This window comes from Carlito syrichta, unplaced genomic scaffold (genome assembly GCF_000164805.1).
Source record: "Carlito syrichta isolate Samal-C Ts95f unplaced genomic scaffold, Tarsius_syrichta-2.0.1 Scaffold301698, whole genome shotgun sequence".
Taxonomy (NCBI): Eukaryota; Metazoa; Chordata; class Mammalia; order Primates; family Tarsiidae; genus Carlito; species Carlito syrichta.
In genome coordinates, this window is record NW_007245794.1 from 134,134 (window position 1) to 146,676 (window position 12,543).

Consider the following 12,543-nt stretch of genomic DNA (forward strand, 5'->3'; position numbering starts at 1 on the left):
ATTTATTTTGAGTTGGAGTCTCACTTTGTCATCCAGACTGGAGTGCAGTAGCCGCTCCCGGCCACCACAACCTTGACCTGCTGGGCTCCGGCGATCCTTCCGCCTCAGCCTTCCAAGTATCTGGAACTACAGGAGCGTGCTACCATGCCCGGCTAATTTTTTGGTTTATTGTAGAGATGAAGTCTCACCAAATTCCCCAGGCAGGTCTCGAACCCGTGAGCTCAGGCAATCCACTCACCTCAGCCTCCCAAAGGTGTGGGATTGCAAGCTGAGCCACTGAGCCCAGTCTAATTTTTTTGTTTTAAATTAGCCAGGTATGGTGGTGACTGTAGTCCCAATTACTTGGGAGGCTGAGGTGGGAGGATCACTTGAGCCCAGGGTTTTGAAACTGTGGCGAACTGTGATTGCACCATTGCCTGGACGACACAGCAAGACCTTGTCTTTAAAAGTAAATCAATAAAAATTGTAATGTTAAGCAGGGCTCGGTGGCTCAGTCTGTAACCCTGCGCCTTTGGGAGGCTGAGGTGAGTGAATTGCCTGAGCACGCGAGTTTGAGACCTGCCTGGGCAATTTTGCAAGACCTCATCTTCACAATAAATCAAAATTTAGCGGGGCATGGTAGCACACACCAGCACATTCCAGCTACTTGGAAGGCTGAGGCAGAAGGATCACTGGAGCCCAGCAGGTCGAGGCTGCGGTGACCAGGAGCGGCCACTACACTCCAGTCTGGGTGACAGAGTGAGACTCCAACTCAAAAAAAACAACAAAAAACATCTATAGAAACATTTCCCTATTTTTACTTTCTTGTTTAAATTTATTTTTTGAGCATTCTCCCATACTTCTGAGTTTTACTAAATCCTTTTTAATTTTCTTTAGCTTTTTCATTTGTATTCCGTGTACATTCATGAATTCAACAAATGTTTATCAAGCCTGATACTATGCTAGCAATTTAAAGTGAATAAGACTCTTTTAACAAATTGCATATTATATAGTTGCTTCGGTGCTTTAGTGTTTAGTTAAAGCAACAAATATATATACCTAACTGTAGTCATAAGTGATTGCTGTAATACACAAATTATATTTATATGGAGACATATAAGAGGAAGCAGGGAGATTTCCTGAAGAGCTGGCATTTGAGTAAAATGACAAGAATTGTAAAGGTGATGCTGAAAGAAAGAGTGTTCACTGGGACTGGGGTAAAGTATTAAAAGCAAAGTCTGGAAAGTAACTTTGGGGAAGTTTCACAAAGGACCTCAAATGCCGCATTTCAGCAATTTAGACTTTATTGTAGGATATAAAAAAATCACTTATATTTTTGAGAGGTATAATGACATGAAATCACTCGTGTTTTAGAAGGATAGTTCTGGAGATTTGTGTGTGACAATCAAAAGTCTGATTGCATTTTTGATAGCTGACTATCCGTTCACCAGCTGGTGGGGATTTGAGTTGTTTAAACTTGTTGGTCTACAATGAATAAAACTGCTGTGAACATTCATGTGAAAGTCTTTGCATGAACAAGCTTTCATTTTTCTTGGTTAGATTCCCGGGAGTGGGATCACAGGTTTTAAGGCAGGCTTATGTTTACAGTTTGAGAAACTTTCAAACCAAAGCAATAATACAGAAAATGGCAGAGTAGGGCCCTCAAAGAATCAGTACCTACACTGAAACCACCACAAACTGCCAGAAATTGACAGAATAACTTTCATCAGAACTCTGGAATCTAATCAAACACTTGTAACTGGGCGAGTGCTGGGTGAAGAAAAGGCAGTTGAGTTCCAGTGAGAAGTGTTGTGCTGTTCTTTCCCCAGCACAGCAGTGGTGGCTGTGACAGTGGTGACCAGTGTTCTTGGTATGGCTTGCTGGTAGCAGGGGCGAATACAGACCTTCTTAAAATCCTGTAGTTGTGCATGCCAACCTGTCTAGTGGTTCCTGAAGGGACTGGGTGCAGAGGATGACCTTTGTTCCACCACTGCCCCTTCAGCTTGAGTAACTTTCTGAGAAGTAGCAGCATCTACAGAAAGATTTCAAGTCATACCCACCCATGCCTGCCAGGGTCAAGGACTGGTGACAAAGCAAGCAGCAGACAGCAAGCAGCTCGAGGGGGGAGTTTCTTGGGGGATTAAGTGCTTGGAAGGGCCAGCTGAGTCTACCAGGGGAAAAGGAATTCAGCTTGGAAGCTAGATTTGCACCTCTGGTGGAGCACGTAGGGCATGAAGGCTGAGGCAGGCTTGTAGGCAGACTGCCTTAGCACTGAAGGGGCGCACCTCAGAGTCAACTGGAAAGACCAGGAGCGTTTGTTGTTGTTGTTGTTGTTTCTCCTTGGAGCTGCAGGCATTTAAGGATAACTTTGTCAGGCTACTGGCTGACCCATGAGAGAACAGAGACTTCAGTGACCACACACAAGCAGGAATACGGTCTTTGCAAAAATGGTTTGGAAAAGTTGCTAAATAGACAACTGCAGCTGTCAGCAATCAATGGCAAACCCTGAGGACAGGGAAGATTTTGATTTCCAGAATCACGACACTCTAGTATTCAAAATGTCCAGTTTTCAATGGCAACGAAAATAGAAAGAAACAGGAAAGAATAACTCATTTACAGAGGAAAAATATAAATGGACAGAAAGCATTTTTGAGGAAGCCCAGACATTGGATTTACTAGACAAATACTTTACTTTTTTTGAGTCAGGGTCTCACTCTGTCACCCAGGCTACAGTGCAGTGTTATGATCACAGCTCACTGCAGCCTTGGCCTCCTCGGCTGAGGCTATCCTTCTGCCTCAGCCTCCCGGATAACTGGGACTATACCCTACTAATTTTTTTCCTTTTTCTTTTCTTTTTTTTTTTGTAAAGATGGAGTCTCACTATGTTGTCCAGACTTAGACAAAGACTTTAAATGAACTGTCTTAAATATACTCAAAAAGCCAAAGGAAAGCAGGGAAATAATGTATGAACAAAAGAGACTATCAATAAGAAGACAGAAATTATAAAAAGGAATCAGACAAATTACAGTATTTGCATAAATGGAATACTATTTAGGCATAAAAAGAAATGAAGCACTGATGAACCTTGAAAACTGTATGCTAAATGAAAGAAACCAGACACACAAAAGGTCACATACTGTATGAGTCCCTTTGTATGAAATACCCAGAATAGATAAATTCATAGAAACAGATTGGTGGGTGGTGGTTGCCAGGGGTCAGAGAAGGTGGGAACTGTGATTAACTGCTTACTGAGTAACACTTTTATTTTGAAGTGATAAAAATGTTTTGGAAGTAGATAAAGTTGCACAACACTGAGAATGTACTAAATGTTACCAAATGGATCACTTTAAAATGGTTAATTTTATGTTATATGAATTTCACTTAAGTATAAAAATAAAAATCAACAGAGAGAGAGAGAGAGACAGAGACAGCAGCTAAGGGTTGAAAAAGCTCCCTCCCTTTTGTGACTTCAGGATGTAGGCTCAGGGAACATTTTTTTGAGGAGAAGACAACACGACCTTGAGCGAGAGTTCAGTTGTTTGAACCCGTCCAGAAAGATCTGAATGTCAGGATTCTCTGTTAAGAGCACAGCCAGGTTAGATTGAGATAAGAAGTGGGTAGCGCTGGGAGAGGGGGCTGTGTCTCGCCAGTCATGCTTTCACAAGTTCTAACATTTGGCCCAAGATTAGGGATGTAGGAAGATGAGCGATAAGGGCGCCACTTTGCAAGAGACAGTCATTCCCTAGTCTGAGACGCCCATGGGTGAGCTGTTTATCCATAACCCCACACATACCTGCATTACTAAGAGACTTAAAGGCACAGTTATAACTCTACTGAATATGTCAATATATCATTTCAGGACTTATGAAAGACATTTTAAAAAGAGAAAAAAAAGGCAACGGTTTTACAAAATGACTTTACCATTTCACATTTTTGAAATTGCATTGACAGCCGGGCTCGGTGGCTCAGCCTGTAACCCCAGCACTTTGGGAGGCTGAGGTGAGTGGATGGCCTGAGCCCGCGGGTTCGAGACCCGCCTGGGCAACTTGGTGTGACCTCATCTCTACAATTAATCAAAAAAATCAGCCAGGCATGGTAGTACCTGCCTGTAATTCCGGCTACTCGGAAGGCTGAGGCGGAAGGATCGCCGGAGCCCAGCAGGTCGAGGCTGTGGTGGCCGGGAGCGGCCACTGCACTCCAGTCTGGGCGACGGAGTGAGACTCCAACTCAAAAAAGAAATTGCATTGACATTCTCTTGCATGCTGGCTGTACCAGCAGTGTATGAGTTTCCTCTTTCTCCACATCCTCACCAGCACTTGTTATTGTCTGTCTATTTTATTATAGCTGTTCTAATTGGTGTGAAGTGATTCCATGTGCTTTTAAGGAAGATTCCAAACTAAGCATCCTACACATTTATTATTTATTTAGAACTATTTTATTCTGAGGCCGGGCCCCGTGGCTCACAGCTATAATCCCAGCACGTTGGGAAGCTGAGGTGGATAGATTGCTCAAACCCAGGAGTTCAAAACCAGCCTGAGTAACATAGACCTCATCTCTACAAAAAAAAAAAATCAAAAAAATTAGCCGGACATGGTGGCACATGTCTGTACTTTCGGCTTCTCAGGGGAGTGAGGCAGAAGGATTGCCTGAGCCCAGAAGGGCACGGCTGTGGTGAGCCAGGATCATGCCATTGCACTCCAGCCTGGGCAACAGAGTGAGACCCTGACTCCAAAAAAAAAAAGAATTATTTTATTTTGAGTTTTTTGTGATAGTTCATATTGTTGCTGAATGCCTTTTTAAATCGCTTTCTGTTAGAAAGTCTAGTCATAATTTATTGAGGATAGCTATATTTTCACATTTCCTGGCTTTTTGACAGGTTTTATTCAATCTTTAATTATGATGCTTTTATTATGTTTAAAATACTATATTCATCTGATAAACACAAACACTTCATGGCCTCATCCCCAGTCTTCCCCTTCCCCGCCAATCTCCACAAAAAGACCTGATTATTTCTTCTCTCTGAGAATGTGAAGGTTGGCTATTAGTTAAATGATTTCACGGGTCCACAACATGTCAATATAAGCCAGACCTTTTTTTTTTTTTTAAGAACACTTTATGAGTATCATTATCACATTCATAGACAAAGGTTGTATAAAAGACCCAAAGATATTTGCAGATGCTTCTGGAAGGCACCTGCAGCCACTGGTTGACCAAGTTCCCTAATGAACTGTCAGTGGTAGAGCACATTTCAACAAAGGACTTTCAGCTCCTTTAGTTCTGTTAACATAATAAAGTGTTAACTACTCTTTCTAAGATTTTTTTTAAACTCTAACTTTAGTTTCTTCTCTGTGCATTTTCTTGCTTTATAATAAGACACTGTAAAACACATCGGGTTAGTAGTCTGTGCTTATGGCACTTGTAAATCAAGAATCCACTTTCTATTACAAATGTGTAAATAAATGCTATGCTTAGAGAGATTTGATTTTAAAAACAGCATAGAGTTCATATTTGTCTGAGTCTGAAGTATGACTTTTAGGAAATTGGAATCTGTCCTTTGGCTGTTTTGTCTTTAAGAAAAAAGTTGACAACTCGACTGTCTTGGCCCACACTTTCTGTTTCCAATTTCCTCCTGTGGGCTAGGGCTGCATAATCAAAGTTAGACAGTTATGCAAGCCTCAGGGGCCCGTGTCCCTATCCAGCCCTTAAACATAATGTCTGTTTCCAAATAAATCTAAGAACCATACAATCCTTTTCCATTTCCTTGGTCAACCTTGGCTTCTGGAAATTAATATGTTTCTTCAACTGTTATTTAAACTTACAAGTTAGCTGCGTTATTAATAGAAGGAGATTTCGAAAGATAAATAGAAAGCTCACAAACATTAAATAAATGTGTACAACTAATAATTTTATTTAACACATTTCTGTGATGCAGCTTTTGGCACATTTATTTCAAACGTGATGCAACTCATTCTGGTTGAACAAAATCATTTGTTCAACCAGGATAGAGAAATATTAAGCAATTGAAGTTTTAAATAAATGAACCTGGAGGGAGTCAACATTAAAATCTCCATATTTTCAGATAACTTGATGCCTTTCCACACATTGAAATATCTAAGAAATGAGAATGCACTAAAACAGTATTCAGAGCATGCTGAAAAATAATAAGAAAATTACTGTGCATAAGATAAGACCTTCCAGAAAAAAAATTCAAAACATACTTATTGAAAGATATACCCTTGTCTGTCAATCCTGACCCAAGAAAAGACATATTGACTGCTCCCCAGAATAGCATTCCAGAGGCTTCAGCATTAAAGACTTGCAGATGGCTAGTCTTAATCCAGGAGTATCACAGGAAATAACATAGATTGCACGTCCATTGTACCAAATCCTAGAGAATCTGTACACTATTTCATGCATTTATGGTCACTATTCTTTAGGATAGATATTACAGAGCCAAAAAAGATCCGGAGATAGGAAGTAAAGTCACCAAGGCGGCCACAAAGTTTCCAGATGAGAAAAAGAAAAAGCATTCTCTAACCTAGAACAGTAACAGCAAAAAGGAGCCATCTTGGCACTTATCACAGTTTTAAAATTATAAACTTAATTTATTTACTTATTTATTATCTGTCTTTTCCACCAAATTTTATGTTTCATAAGGTCAGGGATTTTTTTTTTTTTTTTTTTTTTTTTTGAGTTGGAGTCTCACTCTGTCGCCCAGACTGGAGTGCAGTGGCTGCTCCCAGCCACCGCAGCCTCGACCTGCCGGGCTCCAGTGATCCTTCCACCTCAGCCTTCCGAGTAGCCGGAATTACAGGCATGCGCTACCACGCCCGGCTGATTTTTTGATTTACTGTAGAGAAGAGGTCTCGCTGCCCAGGCGGGTCTCGAACCCGCGGGCTCAGGCAATCCACTCACCTCAGCCTCCCAAAGGCGCAGGATTACAGGCTGAGCCACCGTGCCCGGCTTTTTTTTTTTTTAAGATGGGTACAATTCAGGGTTGGATACATAAGTGGTCATTGTACAGGTGAAGTTTGGGCCTCCCATTAGCCCTCACTTTGCCTAGTTTGGGATCAGGTACCCTTATTAATGTTATGTGCCCCTTCTCTCCTGGCAGTGATCCACTACTGCCAGTCTCTTTCATGTAGTATTGTGATAAATGCTCAGGGACCACTTATGAGTGAGAACATGTGGTACTCAGTTTTTTATTTCTGTGATAGATCAGAGTATGATAGACTCCAAATCCATCCAAGTTGCCGTGAAGTCCATAATTTTGTCCTTTTTAATGGCTGCATAGGATTCCTTTGTGTATATGTACCACTGTTTTGTTTTTTTTTTTTTTTTTATCCAGTCCATTTTCAATGGGCAGCACGGTTGGTTCCGTGTTTTTGCTATTGTGAATAGTGCTGCAATAAACATGTGTGTGCAGGTATCTTTTTTGTAGAATGATTTGAGTTCCTCTGGGTATACTCCCAGAAGAGGGATTGCTGGGTCATATGGAAGGTCAATATTTAGATCTTTCAGAAATCGCCACACTGTTTTCCACATTGTTTGTACTAGTTTACCCTGCCACCAACAGTGTAGAAGTGTTCCCTTTCCTCCACATCCTCTCTAGCATCTGCTGTTTCTTGAGTTATTGATGGTGACCATTCTGACTGGAGTTAGGTGGTAGGTATCTCCATCTGGTTTTGATTTGCATTTCTCTGATGACTCGTGAGGTTGAGCATTTTTTCATGTATCTATTGGCTGCTTGTATATCTTCTTTTGAGAAGTGTCTATTCATATCTTTTGCCCATTTTTAATAGAGCTGTTTTTTTTTCTCCTTCTGGCATTTTTTAGCTCCTTGTAGATCCTGGATCTTACGCCTTTGTCAGATATACAGTTGGCAAATATTTCCCATTTTATGGGCTGTCTTCCACTCTCTTAATGGTTTCTTTTGCTTTGCAAAAGCTTTTCAGTTTGATGAGGTCCCACTTGTCAATTTTATCTCTTATGGCATGGGCTATTTGGGTTCCAGTCAGGAATTGGTTGCCTCTTCCAATTTTTGTAAGGGTGTCTCCTGTAGGTTTTTTTTTTCAATTTTTTTTAAAATTTGAGTTGGAATCTCACTCTGTCATCCAGGCTGGAGTGCCCTGGCACGCGCATGGCCACCGCAGTCTTGACCTGCTGAGCTCAGTTGATCCTTCCACCTCAGCCTTCCGAGTAGCTGGAACTACAGGAATGCACTGTCACGCCCGGCTAATTTTTTGATTTACTGTAGAGATGAGGTCTCGCCAAGTTGCCCAGGCTGGTCTGGCAATCCTCTCACCTTGGCCTTCCAAAGTGCTGGGATTATAGGTGTGAACCACTGTGCCCAGCCTGTGTTTTCTAAGATTCTTGTAGTTTGAGGTTTTACGTTTAGGTCTTTGATCATTTAGAGTTGATTTTTGTGTATGGTGATAGGTAAGGTCCTGTTTCATTATTCTGCATGTGGTCAGCCAGTTTTCCCAGCACCACTTACTGAATAGGTTCTCTATTCCCCACTGATTGTTGGTGGAGGCTTTGTCGAAGATGAGTTGGTTGAGAAATTGAGGTTTTATTTCTGGAATCTCTATCTTGTCCTATTGATCTCTATGCCTATTTATGTACCAGTACTGGGCAGTTTTGATTATTGTAGCCTTATAATAAAGTTTAGAATCCTGAAGTATGTTACCTTCTGCTTTGTTTCTTTTGCTGAGGATTATTTTGGCTATTTGTGGTCATTTATGTTTCCATATGAATTTCTGTATTGTCATTTCTACATCTGAGAAAAAGGATGATGGTAACATAATGGGTATTGTATTGAATCTGTAGGTTGCCTTGGGTAGGATGGACATCTTAACAATGTTGATTCTTCCAATCCATGAGCATAGGATATTTTTCCATTTGTGTCGTCTTTGATTTCTTTGAGCATTGTTTTATAGATTTTGTTGTAAAGGTCCTTCATTTCTCTGGTTAGGAAGATGCCAAAGTATTTCATTTTTGTGTGTGTGTGGCTATTGTAAATGGGATTGTGGTTTTTATTTGGCTCTCTGGCTGTTTGTTGTTGGTGTTTAAAAATGCAATTGTCTTTCGTGCATTGATTTTATAGCCCAAGACTTTGCCAAAGTCCTTTATCAGTGCAAGATTCTCGACAGATTATCGTGGGTTTCCAAGGTATAGGATCATACCATCAGCAACAAGGGATAACTTAACTCCCTCTTTTCCTGTTTGGATATCCCTGATTTCCTTCTCTCGTCTGATTGCGCTGGCTAGGACTTCCAACACCATGTTGAACAGGAGGGGTGAGAGTGGGCAGCCTTGTCTTGTTCCGGTTTTCAGGGGAAATGCTTCCAATTTCTGTCTGTTTAGCAATATGTTGGCTGTGGGTTTATCATAGAAGGCTCTTACTATTTTGCAGTATGTTCCTTCTTTGCCTAGGTATTGAAGGGTTTTTATCAAGAAGGGATGCTGGATTTTATCAAAACCTTTTTCTGTGTCTAATGATATAATCAGGTGGCTCTTGTTTTTGCATCTGTTGATCTATTGAATTACATTTATAGTCTTGCGGATGTTGAAGCAGCCCTGCAAGGGATGCTTTTATTCTTAAACTTTTTGCTGAAACACAGACATACAGAAAAGGGCACACATAATAAATAAACAATCTGATAATTTTTCACAAAATGAATGGGTATAACTGCCACTTAGAACAGGAAAGAGAACACAAGCAGCCCCCAGAATCAGAAGTCCCTTCACTGTCATCCACTCACTTCTCTACCAAGGGCAAGTACTCTGCTGACACCTAGCATCAAGGATCCACTAGCCTGTTTTAGAGCTCAACATGGATGGAATTGGGCCATATGTAGGATTCTGTGTCAGCCTTCCATTACTCCACATTGTGTTTTGGGAGGTTCATCCATATTGTGTGTAATTTTGGATTTTTCTCATTGCTGTATAGTATTCCATTGTGTGGATATACCACAAAGTATTCATCATACTGTTCCTGGGTATCTAGCCATTTCCCAGTCTGGTCATTATAAACAGTTAGCACTATGAGTATATGAACATACATTCAGATTTATGTTGGGTGGAATTGCTGAATCATGAGGCATATGTATGTTCAGCTTTAGTACATGTGGCCAGTTTTCAAAATCTTGGTGGCTCAGCCTGTAATCCCAGCACTTTCGGAGGCCGAGGTGAGTGGATTGCCTGGCCCGTGGGTTTGAGACCAGTCTGGAAAACTTGGGCAGCTTGGCGATACCTCGTGTCTACAATAAAAATAAAAAATAGCTGGGCATGGTAGTGCGCATCTGTAGTTCCAGCTACTTAGAAGGCTGAGGTGGAAGGATCGCCAGAGCCCAGCAGGTTGACGCTGGGTTGGCCGTGAGCGTGCCACTGCACTCCATCCAGCCTGGGCAAAGAGTGAGACTCCAACTCAAAAAAAAAGTCCCTGTACCAGTTTCTGCTCTCAGCAGTGGTATCTGAGGGCTCCAGTTGCCCATTGATGTTGCCCGTCACTTTTAGCCATTTTGGTGTCCGTGTCGTGGTCTACGTTGTGGTTCCAGATTGCACTTCCCTGATGCCCAGTTTTTTTCTTCTTCTGTGTATACCCAGCATTTAACATTTTGCCTGTCTTTTATTAGGGCTCTTTCAATAAAGTGACAGAGGATGGGACAGAAAACCAACTTATATTGGCTTAAACCAAAGAAGACTTCAGTGGTTCCTGTAGCTCGTAGGAAGAAGGCTGGAGGAAGTAGTTCAGACCCTCAAGTGCTGGCCCTTGGAATGGAGGTTTCTTAATCTAGGCAGCGTGAGGGCCAGCCCAAGGGGCCTTGCACTGTGTAAGGTGCTGGTAGTGCTCTGCTGAAGTGAGCCAGATCCTTGGAGAAGTTGAGTGGGATTTGTCACGATAAGAGAACAAGGCCATTTTAGGACAGCAAAGGCTTTTCTTTCCTTTTGCCCTCATTTTCCTTAATTCAAGAGCTAGTCTGCGTTGAAATATGAATAGTTTAAAATCAGTTTTGCCGATTCATTGATTTATAGAGAAATGAATAAATGAAAGAGCAGTGTTTGTACTCTCCCGTTATCTGTTTTGAGTTTTGAGTCAAGCCCATAATAAGCTGGTTCCTTCCTCTTGCCTGGGCCAACAATGCAGGCGAATAGTGATTAGTGCTTGGTGGAGCTGGCTTATGTGGTCTGTGGTCAGACTATAAGGCGAGTGTTATTCTAGGACCCAAATAAAAATGGAGAGCCACTTATTAAAATAACGAGGCATAATACTTAACCTGCTGGCAGTACATAAAGGGGAAAATGTAGAGATCAAGAATGCAAGTACACTTTGCAGCCTTTCTCACCAATCTCGAATGCAGTATGGTAGCCTGGATGGGAATCCTGGAAGAGAAAAAGGACATTAAGTAAAAACGAAGTAAATCTGAATCAAATACAGACTTTGTATAATAAAGGTGCAGCAATATTGGCTCATTAATTGTAACAAATGTACCACACTAGTGTCAGACAGATGTTAGCAGGAGAAACGTTAACAATGGGGGGGAATGGTAAGGACACTGGCGGTGGCATAAGTGGGGACTCTGTACTGCCATGGCAGTTTCTCTGTCAATTTAAAACTGTCTTAAAAAATAAAGCTTATTTAAGAAAAAAAGAGGTAAGGGCCTTCGAAGAAGCCCCTGTAAGGAAGGTACCTTAAGCTTCAGCTTTACTAGTTTCCGGGTAAATCCACCTCGACCTCCCTCCGCACTCAATCAGCTCTTCCACTGGCTCACCATCAGCCGAGAATGTACTTGAGAAAGGCATCCTGAGCCGGAGGCCTGGCTGGGCCACTGCTTCTGCTTCTGGCTCTGGGACGTTGGTGCAGCTCAGCATGTCTCTGAGCCTTGTCTTTCTCATTGTTAAAAATGGGGGCCACGCTCAGTGACAGCCTGTCATGCCAGCACTTTGGGAGGCCGAGGAGAGAGGATCGCCTGAGCCTGTGGTTTCGAGACCCACCTGGGCAACTCGGCGAGACCTCGTCTCCACAATAAATACAAAATTAGCCGGGCGTGGTAGCGCACACCAGTAGTTCCAGCTACTTGGAAGACTGAGGCAGAGGGATTGCAGGAGCCCAGCAGGTCGAGGCTGCGGTGACCGGGAGCATGCCACTGCCCTCCAGCCTGGGTGATAGAGTGAGACTCCAACTCAAAAAAAAAAAGTAATAATTTTACATCCCTGCCTCATAAAGGTGTTCTGTGACTCAATATTTACAAGATCTTTCAAAACTAGAACTATGTGCAAATAGAATAAATCATTATTGTCCTTTGGACTACTTCATTGTGGCTTTTTATCCCCCATCAAGTTTTCATTCTCTTGCCCAGAATTCATTTTATTTTATTAATATTTGCCCTTAACCATCAGCTCTTGATGTAATACAAAATTTCAGGCATTTAAAATTGCGTTTATGTAAGCTATTCATGCCCTATTCTTTGTCCTGGATGTGGGAGTTTTCTAAGTCATGTGTGTGGGTTTCCTTCCTTCCTTCCTTCCTTCCTTCCTTCCTTCCTTCCTTCCTTCCTTCCT